Below are 14930 nucleotides of genomic sequence, written 5' to 3'. Positions count from 1 at the left end.
TCGGATAATTTTCTCTCATCTGTGAATAAAATAAGTTTAGCTTAGCTCCAGAAGTACATCAATAGGTGCCATGAAGTACAGCCAGTAGCTGAGACAGCTTGATGTTGCATTGTTTAGGGAATATAGGCTCTGAGCACTATGGGACTCAACTGCTGTGGTTATCAGTCCCCTAGAACTTAGAACTACTTAAACCTAACTAACCTAAGGACATCACACACATCCATGCCCGAGGCAGGATTCGAACCTGCGACCGTAGCAGTCACACGGTTCCGGAGTGCGCGCCTAGAACCGCGAGACCACCGCGGCCGGCTAGGGAATATAGACGAGTAACAAGGGAGAAATCGAGCTCACAGAATAATAATCGAGCTTTATATTTCAGAATACACTTGTGGAAAAGGTAGTGGGTTCAGTTACCAGTTTTTAATTAATGCCTCTGTGACGAATTATCTATGTTCATTCACTCGCAAACATCAAACTGGCTTCTTACCAAATAAGACACTTTAAACCCAACGAAAATATTCAGTCCAATTGACAAAATTGACTATAGGGTACAAGCTACAAATTAATGTTACTCCCGAAATAAATTGTTTATTGTTTCAAAAGAAATGTTAAAAAATTGTCACAATAGCATCTGTTCCCAATTCATTGACGACAAGGTACAATAGAAGTAGCAATTGATGTGTTTTTAAGAACAAATGTGAGGTACCTAAGCTACCTCAGGCATGATAACGAATGTGCAAAAGTGCACTTCTTTTGAAATCAACTTTGAAAAGTTCTCGGAAGAATAAAATACTGTTGCATGAATCATTACTACAGGTCGCATGAGAGTTTCATTAGCGACCTTCATTGAGGCTGAATTACGATTCCTCTGGTATCGCTTTTCCCAGGTTTCGAAGTGCTCCGTTGAAATTGGACATTGCAGATTAACCCATTTTGTAATTCTTTTATTCATTTCCTTCCTTTAGAAACCACAACGAAGTAAAACTTGAAGGAAGGTTGAACGACTCAATGTACGCGCTAATAGAGAGATGTGCCACATAAACCCATCAATGTCTTTAAATCGTGTTTACTCAGGGGTTTAAGTATTCGGTGGCAATTTTATGTGTTAGACTGTAAATACACTCCTGGAAATGGAAAAAAGAACACATTGACACCGATGTGTCAGACCCACCATACTTGCTCCGGACACTGCGAGAGGGCTGTACAAGCAATGATCACACGCACGGCACAGCGGACACACCAGGAACCGCGGTGTTGGCCGTCGAATGGCGCTAGCTGAGCAGCATTTGTGCACCGCCGCCGTCAGTGTCAGCCAGTTTGCCGTGGCATACGGAGCTCCATCGCAGTCTTTAACACTGGTAGCATGCCGCGACAGCGTGGACGTGAACCGTATGTGCAGTTGACGGACTTTGAGCGAGGGCGTATAGTGGGCATGCGGGAGGCCGGGTGGACGTACCGCCGAATTGCTCAACACGTGGGGCGTGAGGTCTCCACAGTACATCGATGTTGTCGCCAGTGGTCGGCGGAAGGTGCACGTGCCCGTCGACCTGGGACCGGACCGCAGCGACGCACGGATGCACGCGAAGACCGTAGGATCCTACGCAGTGCCGTAGGGGACCGCACCGCCAGTTCCCAGCAAATTAGGGACACTGTTGCTCCTGGGGTATCGGCGAGGACCATTCGCAACAGTCTCCATGAAGCTGGGCTACGGTCCCGCACACCGTTAGGCAGTCTTCCGCTCACGCCCCAACATCGTGCAGCCCGCCTCCAGTGGTGTCGCGACAGGCGTGAATGGAGGGACGAATGGAGACGTGTCGTCTTCAGCGATGAGAGTCGCTTCTGCCTTGGTGCCAATGATGGTCGTATGCGTGTTTGGCGCCGTGCAGGTGAGCGCCACAATCAGGACTGCATACGACCGAGGCACACAGGGCCAACACCCGGCATCATGGTGTGGGGAGCGATCTCCTACACTGGCCGTACACCACTGGTGATCGTCGAGGGGACACTGAATAGTGCACGGTACATCCAAACCGTCATCGAACCCATCGTTCTACCATTCCTAGACCGGCAAGGGAACTTGCTGTTCCAACAGGACAATGCACGTCCGCATGTATCCCGTGCCACCCAACGTGCTCTAGAAGGTGTAAGTCAACTACCCTGGCCAGCAAGATCTCCGGATCTGTCCCCCATTGAGCATGTTTGGGACTGGATGAAGCGTCGTCTCACGCGGTCTGCACGTCCAGCACGAACGCTGGTCCAACTGAGGCGCCAGGTGGAAATGGCATGGCAAGCCGTTCCACAGGACTACATCCAGCATCTCTACGATCGTCTCCATGGGAGAATAGCAGCCTGCATTGCTGCGAAAGGTGGATATACACTGTACTAGTGCCGACATTGTGCATGCTCTGTTGCCTGTGTCTATGTGCCTGTGGTTCTGTCAGTGTGATCATGTGATGTATCTGACCCCAGGAATGTGTCAATAAAGTTTCCCCTTCCTGGGACAATGAATTCACGGTGTTCTTATTTCAATTTCCAGGAGTGTATGTTATTTAGCTGGAGAAAGCTATGGTGGAAGAAACAAACTTGTTGCTCGTTTTAATGGAGAAATGATCCGCACTGCTTCCACGGAAAAAAAGATTGTATGACCGCTTGTAGGTTCCTCGGATGTTGCAAGGAACCAGTGAGGCGATTGAGTGAAGACTGCAGTCTATTGCTTCCAGCTCAGTGGTCACATCAGGGGCGTGTGTCGGTGAGATTGCTACAGGTGCCATATCAGTTGCGTAGAAACAGTGACTATTCAACTTTGACTCTTGGGTCAAAGCGTGGATGGTGAATCTTCTCAGACCTATTTCACAAGTCAAAGAAAGGCAAAGAAAGTTCATCCCCGTCCTGTGATTAAGGGTTGCTTCATTGAATAAAGCGTAGTTGCATCGTCTAACTTAATCGTTCAGTCTGTAACATGGTTGGGTCGAGTGGACAACGGCAGCAGACGTGTCTTTCGCGACTATGCTACAGGCTAATGTGAAGCGCCATCCTCAAAAGGTGACCATAACAATTTAGAATTAGACTAAAGAAAATCAAGCAAAAGAGGCTAAGCTTTAATTTTGAAACTTCAGTGGAGTCAAAGTTTGCATAACAGTTTTGTTTATGATACGAGGGCGGTCTAGAGATGATAAAGAGATGATGTCGATATATACAGAAGTATGTTTCCTGATTTTTACAAATCGATACATAATTGCATTAAACAGTAAGTAATTATGGCCATGTTTGTGATTTCCGTTAGACCTAAGTATGCATAAGAACTTGAACGCTTTCACGTGCAGGGATGCACCTGCAGGGCGAAGTTGGCCGCTAGGAGATGCCAGGGTGTGGCAACTTAACACCCGTCCTTCCAGAATTGCTGGAAAATACAGACTGACAATAAAAAGAAATGCCGCTTCGTCTGTCAGCTGTTTTCTTTGGAAGCCAAGGAGTTGTATTGAAACCAGGCACTTTTTTCTCTACGCAATGAAGTCAACAAAAATTTCTGCGATAGGTCCGTCAGCCTCGGAATCACATGGATCAACGGTTGGGTGCCATTTGTAACAGCGATCCTGACTGTTGACGCCTCGGAAGTTCACGGAAGACTACAAGCTTTCAACGAACAAACCGTCTTAGCGTCTTGTGGCTCAATCGTATCGACAACTTAACTAGTAAATATTACGATGACAAGTCGGCCGCTGTGGCCGAGCGGTTCTAGGCGCTTCAGTCTGGAACCGCGCGACCGCTACGGTCGCAGGTTGTAATCCTGCCTCGGGCATGGATGTGTGTGATGTCCTTAGGTTAGTTAGGTTTGGTTCAAAAAATGGCTCTGAGCACTATGGGACTTAACATCTGTGGTCATCAGTCCCCTAGAACTTAGAACTACTTAAACCTAACTAACCTAAGGACATCACACACGTCCATGCCCGAGGCAGGATTCGAACCTGCGACCGTAGCAGTCCCGCGTTAGTTAGGTTTAAATAGTTTTAAGTTCTAGGGGGCTGATGACCTCAGATGTTAAGTCCCGTAGTGCTCAGAGTCATTTGAGCCATTACGATGACAGGACGAAAGTATGACAGCAACCGAACCTGGGGACCAATCACGCTTCTCTTCAGGTAACGCTAAATTAATGTTCTACTGACACCGTAGTTTCGCTTGACAGAATCTCTCTCTCGCCTGCTTTTCTTTCTCGTACATTTCAGCATTTTGGTCTATTGCACGTTGTTTCCTCCGACCCAAGACTGCTGGTCCAATAAGCTGTACAAATTGAATAGTTTAAGCACACTTAGACACTCTTTTTAGTGCTCTCACGTCAGTTAATTAAGCGAGCTTCTCGTATCTGTATATGAGGGTTTTGTTCAACATACAGTGGAACCTCGTTTGTCTGGCACACATTGTTCCGGATCTCTGGTTCAAAATGGTTCAAATGGCTCTGAGCACTATGGGACTTAACATCTGTGGTCATCAGTCCACTAGAACTAAGAACTACTTAAACCTAACTAACCTAAGGACATCACACACATCCATGCCCGAGGCAGGATTCGAACCTGCGACCGAAGCAGTCGCGCGGTTCCGGACGTAGCGCCTAGAACCGCTAGACCACCGCGGCCGGCGGATCTCTGGTTCATCCGGATCGTTTTTAAGTAGCCTACAATAATTGTACATTATTAGATACCCCGTAAATAATAGCGGCAACACTCGACGACGACAATCATTAAATGTAAATTCAATTAACTGTCATACTCGTACAGGGATCCTGGCACAGTAACAACTGATTATTTCAGTGCATGAAATTCACTGTGTGATTTTTCTTACAGTAGGCTCCTTTGTCGAAATGTGTGTGAAATTAATGTTTTGATTTGGGTTTGTGAGTGAAAATATACAGGGTACTCAAACCTTCTGGGTCAAACTGAAACAGGTGACAGTGGATCTACAATCTAGTATATTGAGATGGGGAGCCAATGGTCGGAAATGCATATTAACTGTGTTAGGGACACACACAACGTACACCGCATAACAACAACGTAGCTCATAGTAATTGTTCAAAGCGACGACCGCCAGTTTCAATGAATGTGTGGCAACCGCGCATGCAGTCCCACCGCACTACCCCAAAGATTCCGTTGATCTGTTGTAAGCTGGAATAGGCAGCGGGCTATAAACAGCTGGCACCCCTGACCACCAAACATAGTCTAATGTACACAAATCATCGCACGTGTGTCATGTAACGACTGTATGCATCGCACCGACGCAATAACGTTGTCCATTGGATCAGACAAGCCGGCCGGAGTGGCCGAGCGGTTCTAGGCGCTACAGTCTGGAACCGCGCGACCGCTACCGTCGCAGGTTCGAATCCTGCCTCGGGCATGGATGTGTGTGATGTCATTAGGTTAGTTAGGTTTAAATAGTTCTAAGTTCTAGGGGACTTATGACCTCAGCAGTTGAGTCCCATAGTGCTCAGAGCCATTGGATCAGACAGCTTGTGATATGTCCATAGCGCGATTTGTTACTGTGTACATGCATAGTGAAAGATGGAACGTTACTCGTCACGAGAGTTGGCAGACATGCATTTAATGTACGTTGCGGTAGGATGTAGTGCCCGTAACGCAGCACGAATGTTTAGAGAAGGCTTTCCCAACAGGTGTCTTCCTAGTTGGAAGAAGTTTATCTCCACGAATGCCACATTACTGGAGATGGGACCGTTCACGCCACAGGAAGACGGCCAAGCTTCCCGCCAAAGACACGTCAAAACACTAGACTTTGAGGATATGGCGTTGGATCGGTGGCCGACCACCCAGCAATAAGCACCTGTCAGCTTGCTCGTGAAATGCACACTTCGAAGGATACCGTGTAGAGAGTACTGATGGAACAGGTATTGTAACATCGAAAATGAAAATACTTTCTACACCATTCAAAATTTTCACCGTTTAATATCCGTTGGTAACTTGTAAAGTATTAATGGTTCTGAAGCTATAAGCTTTATTACAGAAACAATATTTAAGAAGTAATCTATGTAATAGCGTATATATTTCTGACTGTATATAATTAATTGTAATTATAATGAGAAAACAGGGCGTCGACGTGTGGATACCGTCAATCGTGTCTAGCCACCAGCTAGGTTGAACCATCTGAAGATGTCGGACAGTTGCTTCGAGGAAACAGTGTGGAATTTACGTAACGTGATCCGGCGGCAAACCCGTGAAGACTACACTACTGGCCATTAAAAATTGCTACACCACGAAGATGACGTGCTACAGACGCGAAATTTAACCGACAGGAAGAAGATGCTGTGATATGCAAATGATTAGCTTTTCAAAGCATTCACACAAGATTGGCGCCGGTGGCGACACCTACAACGTGCTGACATGAGGAAAGTTTCCAACCGATTTCTCATACACAACAACAGTTGACCGGCGTTGCCTGGTGAAACGTTGTGACGCCTCGTGTAACGAGGAGAAATGCGTACCATCACATTTCCGACTTTGATAAAGGTCGGATTGTAGCCTATCGCAATTGCGGTTTATCGTATCGCGACATTGCTGCTCCCCTTGGTCGAGATCCAATGACTGTTAGCAGAATATGGAATCGGTGGGTTCAGGAGGGTAATACGGAACGCCGTGCTGGATCCCTACGGCCTCGTATCACTACCAGTCGAGATGACAGGCATCTTCTCCGCATGGCTGTAACGGATCGTGCAGCCACGTCTCGATCCCTGAGTCAACAGATGGGGACGTTTGCAAGACAACAACCATCTACGTACGACGACGTTTGCAGCAGCATGGGCTATCAGCTCTGAGACCGTGGCTGCGGTTACCCTAGACGCTGCATCACAGACAGGAGCGCCTGCAACGGTATACTCAACGAGGAACCTGGGTGCACGAATGGCAGAAAGTCATTTTTTCGGATGAATCCAGATTCTGTTTACAGCATCATGATGGTCGCATCCGTGTTTGACGACATCGCGATGAACGCACATTGGAAGCGTGTATTCGTCACCGCCATACTGGCGTATCACCCGACGTGATGGTATGGGGTGCCATTGGTTACACGTCTCGGTCACCTCTTGTTCGCATTGACGGCACTCTGAACAGTGGACGTTACATTTCAGATGTGTTACTACCCGTGGCTCTACCATTCATTCCATCCCTGCGAAACCCTACATTTCAGCAGGATAATGAACGACCGCATATTGCAGGTCCTGTGCGGGCCTTTCTGGATGCACAAAATGTTCGACTGCTGCCCTGGCCAGCATATTCTCCAGATCTCTCACCAATTGAAAACGTCCGGTCAATGGTGGCCGAGCAACTGGCTCGTCACAATATGCCAGTCACTACTCTTCGGTGAACTGTGGTATCATGTTGAAGCTGCATGGGCAGCTGTACCTGTACACGTCATCCAAGCTGTGTTTGACTCATTGCCCAGGCATATCAAGGCCGTTATTACGGCCAGATGTGGTTGTTCTGGGTACTGTTTTCTCAGGATCTATGCACCCAAATTGCGTGAGAATGTAATCACATGTCACTTCTAGTATAATATAGTTGTCCAATGAATACCCGTTTATCATCTGCATTTCTTCTTGGTGTACAATTTTAACGGCCAGTAGTGTATTTACAACATATCCACCGGGAAAGCTTGAAGAGTCACAATAACTATAGGGATTAAACTAGAGGTGAAGGATAATTACACGTCCAGTACAGGATAGCGGAAGTCGGGTGCCCATTCTAGCAACAGTAGACAGCACCAAGTGAGTCTTCCACAATAGGAAAACGAAGTTTACGCGATGCCTAAGTCTCTGTCCGCACTGTTGTGAGAAGGCATTTGCGAAAGAGAAGATATGATTAGTCATGTCAACGGTAGGTAACTGCGGGGGCGACCTTGGGATGACAATGGCGTGAGATGTTGGAAGATTTAACACCGCCCGTGCTCGCGCCTGCGTGAATGCCCTGAACTGTCCGCGCCGCTGGTGGGCGTGTCTGAGGCGCGCACGCGCACTGTGTGGCGAGGGTGTGGCGGCGACGAGTCGGCGCGTGCGCGTTAGGCAGGGGGAGTGGCCGGCTCCCATCTGACGTGACGTAGCCCCAACGTCGTCGCGTCGGCTGCTATTTGCGATTCACACAAGACAAGCGAGCCTCTGAGGCCGTATTATTAGCTCGGTCTGCTGTATCACTGTCGTCCATCCATTTCTAATATACGAGAATTTAACTACGGAGCAGGTTACTATTTCAAAGGTAATGTGAACAATTGTTCACCTGCTATGTATCACCTATGAGAAAAAGGAAGCACGAAAGAGAGGACTGAAATATTGAAAATGCTTCAGAGGCAATTAATTCTACATCTACGTAAGCATTCCAGAAGCCACTGACAGGGTATGGCGGAGGGTACAGCGCACAGGTGTCATAGGTTTCCGTTCTTATTTCATTCGCGTACTGTGCGAGGGGAAAATGATAGTCTGTGTGTCTCTGTATGTGCCCTAATTTCTCATTATGTAAGTTAAAAGGTGGTATATTTGTAACAGATTTAAATTTAAAACATGTTTTTACTCTCTAACATGAAAGAATTTTATCCCGTTATTTACATTGTATTAACAGGGTCAACTACAAATTGAAATGTAAAATTTTTTATTGCATAAATGATTATCCTGCACCACAGACATTGGTAGGTAATTCCGTGGTAGGTGTAAGTTAATTCCCTTATAGTTGTAAGTAGACTAGTAGAGTTCAGCTACATTAACATTGTCTTGTTGTCCCAAGAGACTAAAAGACTATAACAAGTGTAGTTGGAATGAGTTAACAAAAAAATATCGCTTAATTACCTGTACCACGAAAATCCCTGTCTTTACCTTACTCGATGCCAGGTGGTAGAAACTTACGAAGACACACTACTCAACACTTCTCTGATATATTCTGTCTTTTATCTTTTCTTTTGGGTTATTCTGATCTGGAACTGGAAGGAAGGATTTTAAGGTAGGTAATTTTATGATACACTGAAACGAAATAAATACTAACATGGACGTGAATTACAAAGCCAGTCAGTTTTAATTAGCACACTATGTTCATGAAGTATAAAGAACAGAGCAATAGCGCAAAACAGTGCACCAAGCGTTAGCTTCAACTTTATAAACGATAAGAAACTAGGAATATCCTTTCACACCTTAACCTGTACCTATTGTCACTTAAATAACAAAATTAAGTGCAATAAATAAAGAATTAGCAATATTCTTCGCTAAGAGAATGATTTGCAGGTTTTGTTCTTACCGTGACTGGTTGTCTCAAATTTTCAGTTCAAAATGGCTCTGAGCACTATGGGACTTAACATCTGAGGTCATTAGTCCCCTAGAACTTAGAACTACTTAAACCTAACTAACCTAAGGACATCACACACATCCATGCCCGAGGCAGGATTCGAACCTGCGACCGCAGAGGTCGCGCGGTTCCAGACTGTAGCGCCTAGAACCGCTCGGCCACCTCGGCCGGCCAAATTTTCGGAAATAGTGCACATAGTGCACATACTGCTACTGCTACTGAATCTTACGGCGAACAACGACGCAAGTACTATACTCTGTTCATCACAAGAATAAACCTGATGTAAACGAACACAAATGCGATGATTGGTCAGAAGCCGTGACACACGTACACTGGTGTTGTTGCGCTCTTGGAAGTAGGTCCTACTTATGTACACTACAGGCCAATAAAATTGCTACACCACGAAGATGACGTCCTACAGACGCGAAATTTAACCGACAGGAAGAAGATACTGTGATATGCAAATGATTAGCTTTTCAGAGCATTCACACAAGGCTGGCGCCGGTGGCGACACCTACAACGTACTGACATGGGGAAAGTTTCCAACCGATTTCTCATACACAAACAGCAGTTGACCGGCGTTGCCTGGAGAAACGTTGTTGTGATGCCTCGCGTAAGAAGGAGAAATGCGTACCATCTCGGTCACCTCTTGTTCGCATTGACGGCACTTTGACAGTGGACGTTACATTTCAGATGTGTTACGACACGTGGCTCTACCATTCATTCCATCCCTGCGAAACCCTACATTTCAGCAGGATAATGAACGACCGCATATTGCAGGTCCTGTGCGGGCCTTTCTGGATACACAAAATGTTCGACTGCTGCCCTGGCCAGCATATTCTCCAGATCTCTCACCAATTGAAAACGTCCGGTCAATGGTGGCCGAGCAACTGGCTCGTCACAATACGCCAGTCACTACTATTGATGAACTGTGGTATCATGTTGAAGCTGCATGGGCAGCTGTACCTGTACACGCCATCCAAGCTCTGTTTGACTCAATGCCCAGGCGTATCAAGGCCGTTATTACGGGCAGTGGTGGTTGTTCTGGGTACTGATTTCTCAGGATCTATGCACCCAAATTGCGTGAAAATATAATCACATGTCAGTTCTAGTATAATATATTTGTTCAATGAATACCTGTTTATCATCTGCATTTCTTCTTGGTGTAGTAATTTTAATGGTCAGTAGTGTATTAGATGTATTATTACTAATTTGTGGTAATTGAAACTTCAGCTATTCAAATGTATTAAGAACCATCAACGTTTTCCTTAATCACGGTTTGGTTAGGTAGTTTTATTTTAAAAATCGTGTATAGTCACAGCCTCTGCACTGTTCTGCTCTGATTGTGGCTCTGTTAATACGCAGTATGAAAATGTTGAGGCTACTTCCTGTTGCCGGCCGCCTGTGGCCGGGCGGTTCTAGGCGCTTCAGTCTGGAACCTCGCGACTGCTACGGTCGCAGGTTCGAATCCTGCCTCAGGCATGGATGTGTGTGATGCCCTTAGGTTAGTTAGTTTTAATTAGTTCTAATTTCTAGGGGACTAATGACCTCAGATGTTGAGTCCCATAGTGCTGAGAGCCATTTGAACCATTTTGCTTCCTGTTCCGTAGTGAAATACGCGTGTGGAACACGGTTACAAAGTGCCGAGAAATAGGTTGTTTGTAATGTTTGTCAAAAGTTTACAGAGATAATCGACTTCGAGGTTTCTCGAGTGACTGTATTAGATACAGTTGCAAACAAAAATGCAAGTTAGTGTACAGCGGAATCTGTAGTGTAATAGTTCGATGACTTATTGCAGCACATGGTTCGCTAGCTGAAGTCTCGCCCCAGAAGGCTTTAATGCGAACCACTACAGAGGTTTCGTCAGATGTAAAGCAGTGACAGTTTTGTAGCGTATGCTCAGCTAAAGCGGATTTTTTGTAGTAGCGTAAGCGATAAAACTTCTCGTGCTCTGTCCTGCGCTGTCCTACAGTGCGTACTGTTTCTCCGATGTAAGAATAGCTCACAAGGTAGGTTGCAGAGCCCAGGTGCTCCGAGACATGCAGCGTCTTTAACTGGTCTCAATAACGGCTGAATTTTTGACGGACCCCTGAAGAACGATTTGATTTTATGTCGTTTCGACAGAATGTTTATCTTACCCGACACAGAGCTGCACCACAGAAAATCAAAAAAGCCAATTTCTTTTCCTGTAATAAGACCATCGGCAAGGAACAGGGAAAATTTTTTTCTGTTCTATGCTTCCGTGTCGCTAAGATAAGCCGCATCTTTAGGTCTCTGTCTAAAATTTGGCAGTTACTGAGCCCAGTTAAAGATGCCATAGGTCTGTGAACACCGCCAGTCTACAAAATATCTTGCAAGTACAAGCAGTGTCGGAAAAACATTGTGCACAGTAGAACAAAGCATGAAGGAACATGAGCTTTTTGGCATAAGCTTCCCCGCAAAATGAATTGAGCGGAAAATGTTCTACAAAACGGTAACCGTATCAAATTTGATGCAACTTAAGTCGACCGTGGAGTCAGCGTATGCCCGTATTTGGAGACACCATGGGCACCAGTGACGTCACAGAAGGCAGATAGAGTATATAAGGGCGTACCAGCAGCTCATCAGCAGCCTTTTCACTTGATAACGGCCAAGGAGTACTTGGTCGAAAGCTTATGGCATTTATACAATTTGACGCGGTTGGATTGGGTTGGGTTGTTTTGGGGAGGAGACCAGACAGCGAGGTCATCGGTCTCATCGGGTTAGGGAAGGACGGGGAAGGAAGTTGGCCGTGCCCTTTCAAAGGAACCATCCCGGCATTTGCCTGGAGCGATTTAGGGAAATCACGGAAAACCTAAATCAGGATGGCCGAACGCGGGATTGAACCGTCGTCCTCCCGAATGCGAGTCCAGTGTGTAACCACTGCGCCACCTCGTTCGGTACGCGGTTGGAGGCCCAAGAACATTTTATTCAAAGTTACAGCCGCGACACACTGTTCTTACAGATAAAATGTGTAATCCATCTCCCTAGTTCGTGTATAATTATCTAGAGACAAAATCGCTTTCGAATGGAAAACAGTAAACAACACTTAAGACGTACTGTTGTATAGTAGACGGCTCTGACATTTCATCCTATAGCTTTCATTTGCAACAAAGGAGGACGCTTGTTGGAATTGTCAATGTTCCTGGTAAAGGACCAAAAAGTTCACAGAAATTTAATCTATTTCTGGCGAGACACGCGTTACAAAGTCCGTACAGAACAACGCAACGATCTTCTCACATGGCACATATCAGTTGCCAATAAATATTACAGTTAACGCGAGTGTTCCGATATGTCTTAGAAGTATCGTATAGGAAACAGTGCATTATCACAATTTTCGAAGGACAGAAGTTGTTTAATAACAGAGGAGTGAAAAATGTGTGCAAGACAATCATTAGAACGGACAGCAACGAGAAGGGTTAACACTACGGAAGAACTGGTGCTGAAATCTTAACGAACTTTCAACTTGGCACAACTGTCGGATGATCGTAAAGTATGTCGGAAACCGTTTAACTACACGTGACCTATCACTGAATTCTGCTAAAGATAAGTCAGAGATTAAAGATTATTTGGTAACTGCGGAGCGAAATAAACCTACTTCAGCTTCCATTGTGCTCTGTTTGATCAACAGCCTTGTGGATACGCAAAAAGTTCTTTTACCTACTGTCTCTCTCTCTCTCTCTACAAAGTAAGTTGGTAAGTTGGGCCTTACGAAAAAAATTGTGGAATCCTTACCCAAAGGTGGAAAAAGCTGCAAATGATAGTGCGAGAAGTTTCGTCATCTGCCAGGAGCAAAACTGAAAGAAGATTTTGTTGCACTTGACATTAAAAAAAATTACGTTCGATTCCAACCTCGAATCGAAAATGACTGTGAATCGGAGTGTAGATTGGGTAGCATTACAAGGAGGTCATCACCAAGCTCTTAGGAAACAAAAAGACCTCCATTATATTTCTGCTGGAGAAGTTCAAGAATATACGGTGTCTGATGAACCTCAAGATTCGCTTTTTGAACACTCAATCTTTCCCCCTGAAACTTTCGGTGATACCAGTGAGGAACAAGGTAAATGCTTTCATCAAGACATCAACTTGATGGAAAGACGATATCACGTCCACTGTAAATGCAGCATTGACTTTTTCGAGTCTGCAGTTGGTCAACTGTTTATGGTTGTCTATTGTAAGATGAAAAGTAAGCCACAGTATGGCTTCGTTTCAAGCAGAAAACGTGTAACTGGAAGAAAATATTATTTAATTTTTCAGTACTAAAAAGGTATTATTGAAGAATAAACATGAAAGCGCCACCATACGACACACGAATTATGATTCCAAGGGCTCTAATTTCGTTTGTCTCTTCTCCTTAAAGCGTGAAAAATAGATTTTTTCCCTGTTGATTTATCTGTAGAATGTCTAGGTGACGTAGTCTCCCATCCTATGGGCATTAGAACGGACGTGATATCGTCTTTCCATGAAGTTGATGTCTTGATGAAAGCACTTGCCTTGTGCCTCACTGGTATCACCGAAAGTTTCAGGGGAAAGAACAAGTTGACTGTTCAAAAAGCGAATCTTGAGGTTCATCAGACACCAAATATTCTTGAACTTTTCCATCATATTTGCTACAAGAGAAGTAAAATGAAGCCCTTTTCTTTCCTAAGAACTTAGTAATGACCTCTTTGAATGATACCCAATCCAACCTCTCATTCACAATCCTTTTCGATTGGATGTTGGAATCGAACATAATTTTTTGAATGTCAAGTGCAAGGAACACTCTTTTCAATTTTGCTCCTGACAGATGAAGAAACTTCTCAGACTATTATTTGCAGATTTTTACATCTTTTTACATCTTTGGGTATGATTGCACAAAGTTTTGCATAAGGCCCAGCTTAGAGAGAGACAGGTGATAACAGAACTTTTTGGGCATCCACTAGGTTGTCGAGCAAATCCTTCTTCTCTCCACACTCGAAATATTTTGTTACTGGTCAGTTTCTTCTGGACAAATGTTGGTCTCATGCTCTGCTACCCCGTTCATGTAAGGCCCTCCGGTTAGCCAAGCGGTCTAATGCACAGCTTTCCGGAATGGGAAGGAGCGCCTGGTCCCCGGCACGAATCCGCCCGGCGGACTTGTGTCGAGGTCCGGTGAGCCGGCAAGTCTGTGGATGGTTTTTAGGCGGTTTTCCATCTACCTCGGCGAATGCAGGCTAGTTTCCCTTATTCCGCCTCAACTACACTATGTCGGCGATTGCGGCGCAAACAAGTTCTCCACGTACGCGTACACCACCATTACTCTACCACTTGTGTGGTGTCACGTTCCCTGGGTGAGTCCACCGGGGGCCGAACCACCCAATAACACTGGGTTCGGTGTGGGGCGGCGGAGGTTCAAAATGGGCCTGAGCACTAGAGGACTTAACTTCTGAGGTCATCAGTCCCCTAGAACTCAGAACTACTTAACTAACCTAAGGATCGAGGCAGGATTCGAACCTGCGACCGTAGCGGTTGCGCGGTTCCAGACTGTAGCGCCTAGGACCACTCGGCCACTCAGGCCTGCGGCGGCGAAGGGGTGAAGTGGACTGCGGTAGTCGCCTTGGGGTTGTGGACCAC

The sequence above is a fragment of the Schistocerca nitens genome, chromosome 4 (genome assembly GCF_023898315.1).
Source record: "Schistocerca nitens isolate TAMUIC-IGC-003100 chromosome 4, iqSchNite1.1, whole genome shotgun sequence".
NCBI classification, from domain to species: domain Eukaryota; kingdom Metazoa; phylum Arthropoda; class Insecta; order Orthoptera; family Acrididae; genus Schistocerca; species Schistocerca nitens.
This window is presented reverse-complemented; position numbering follows the sequence as displayed.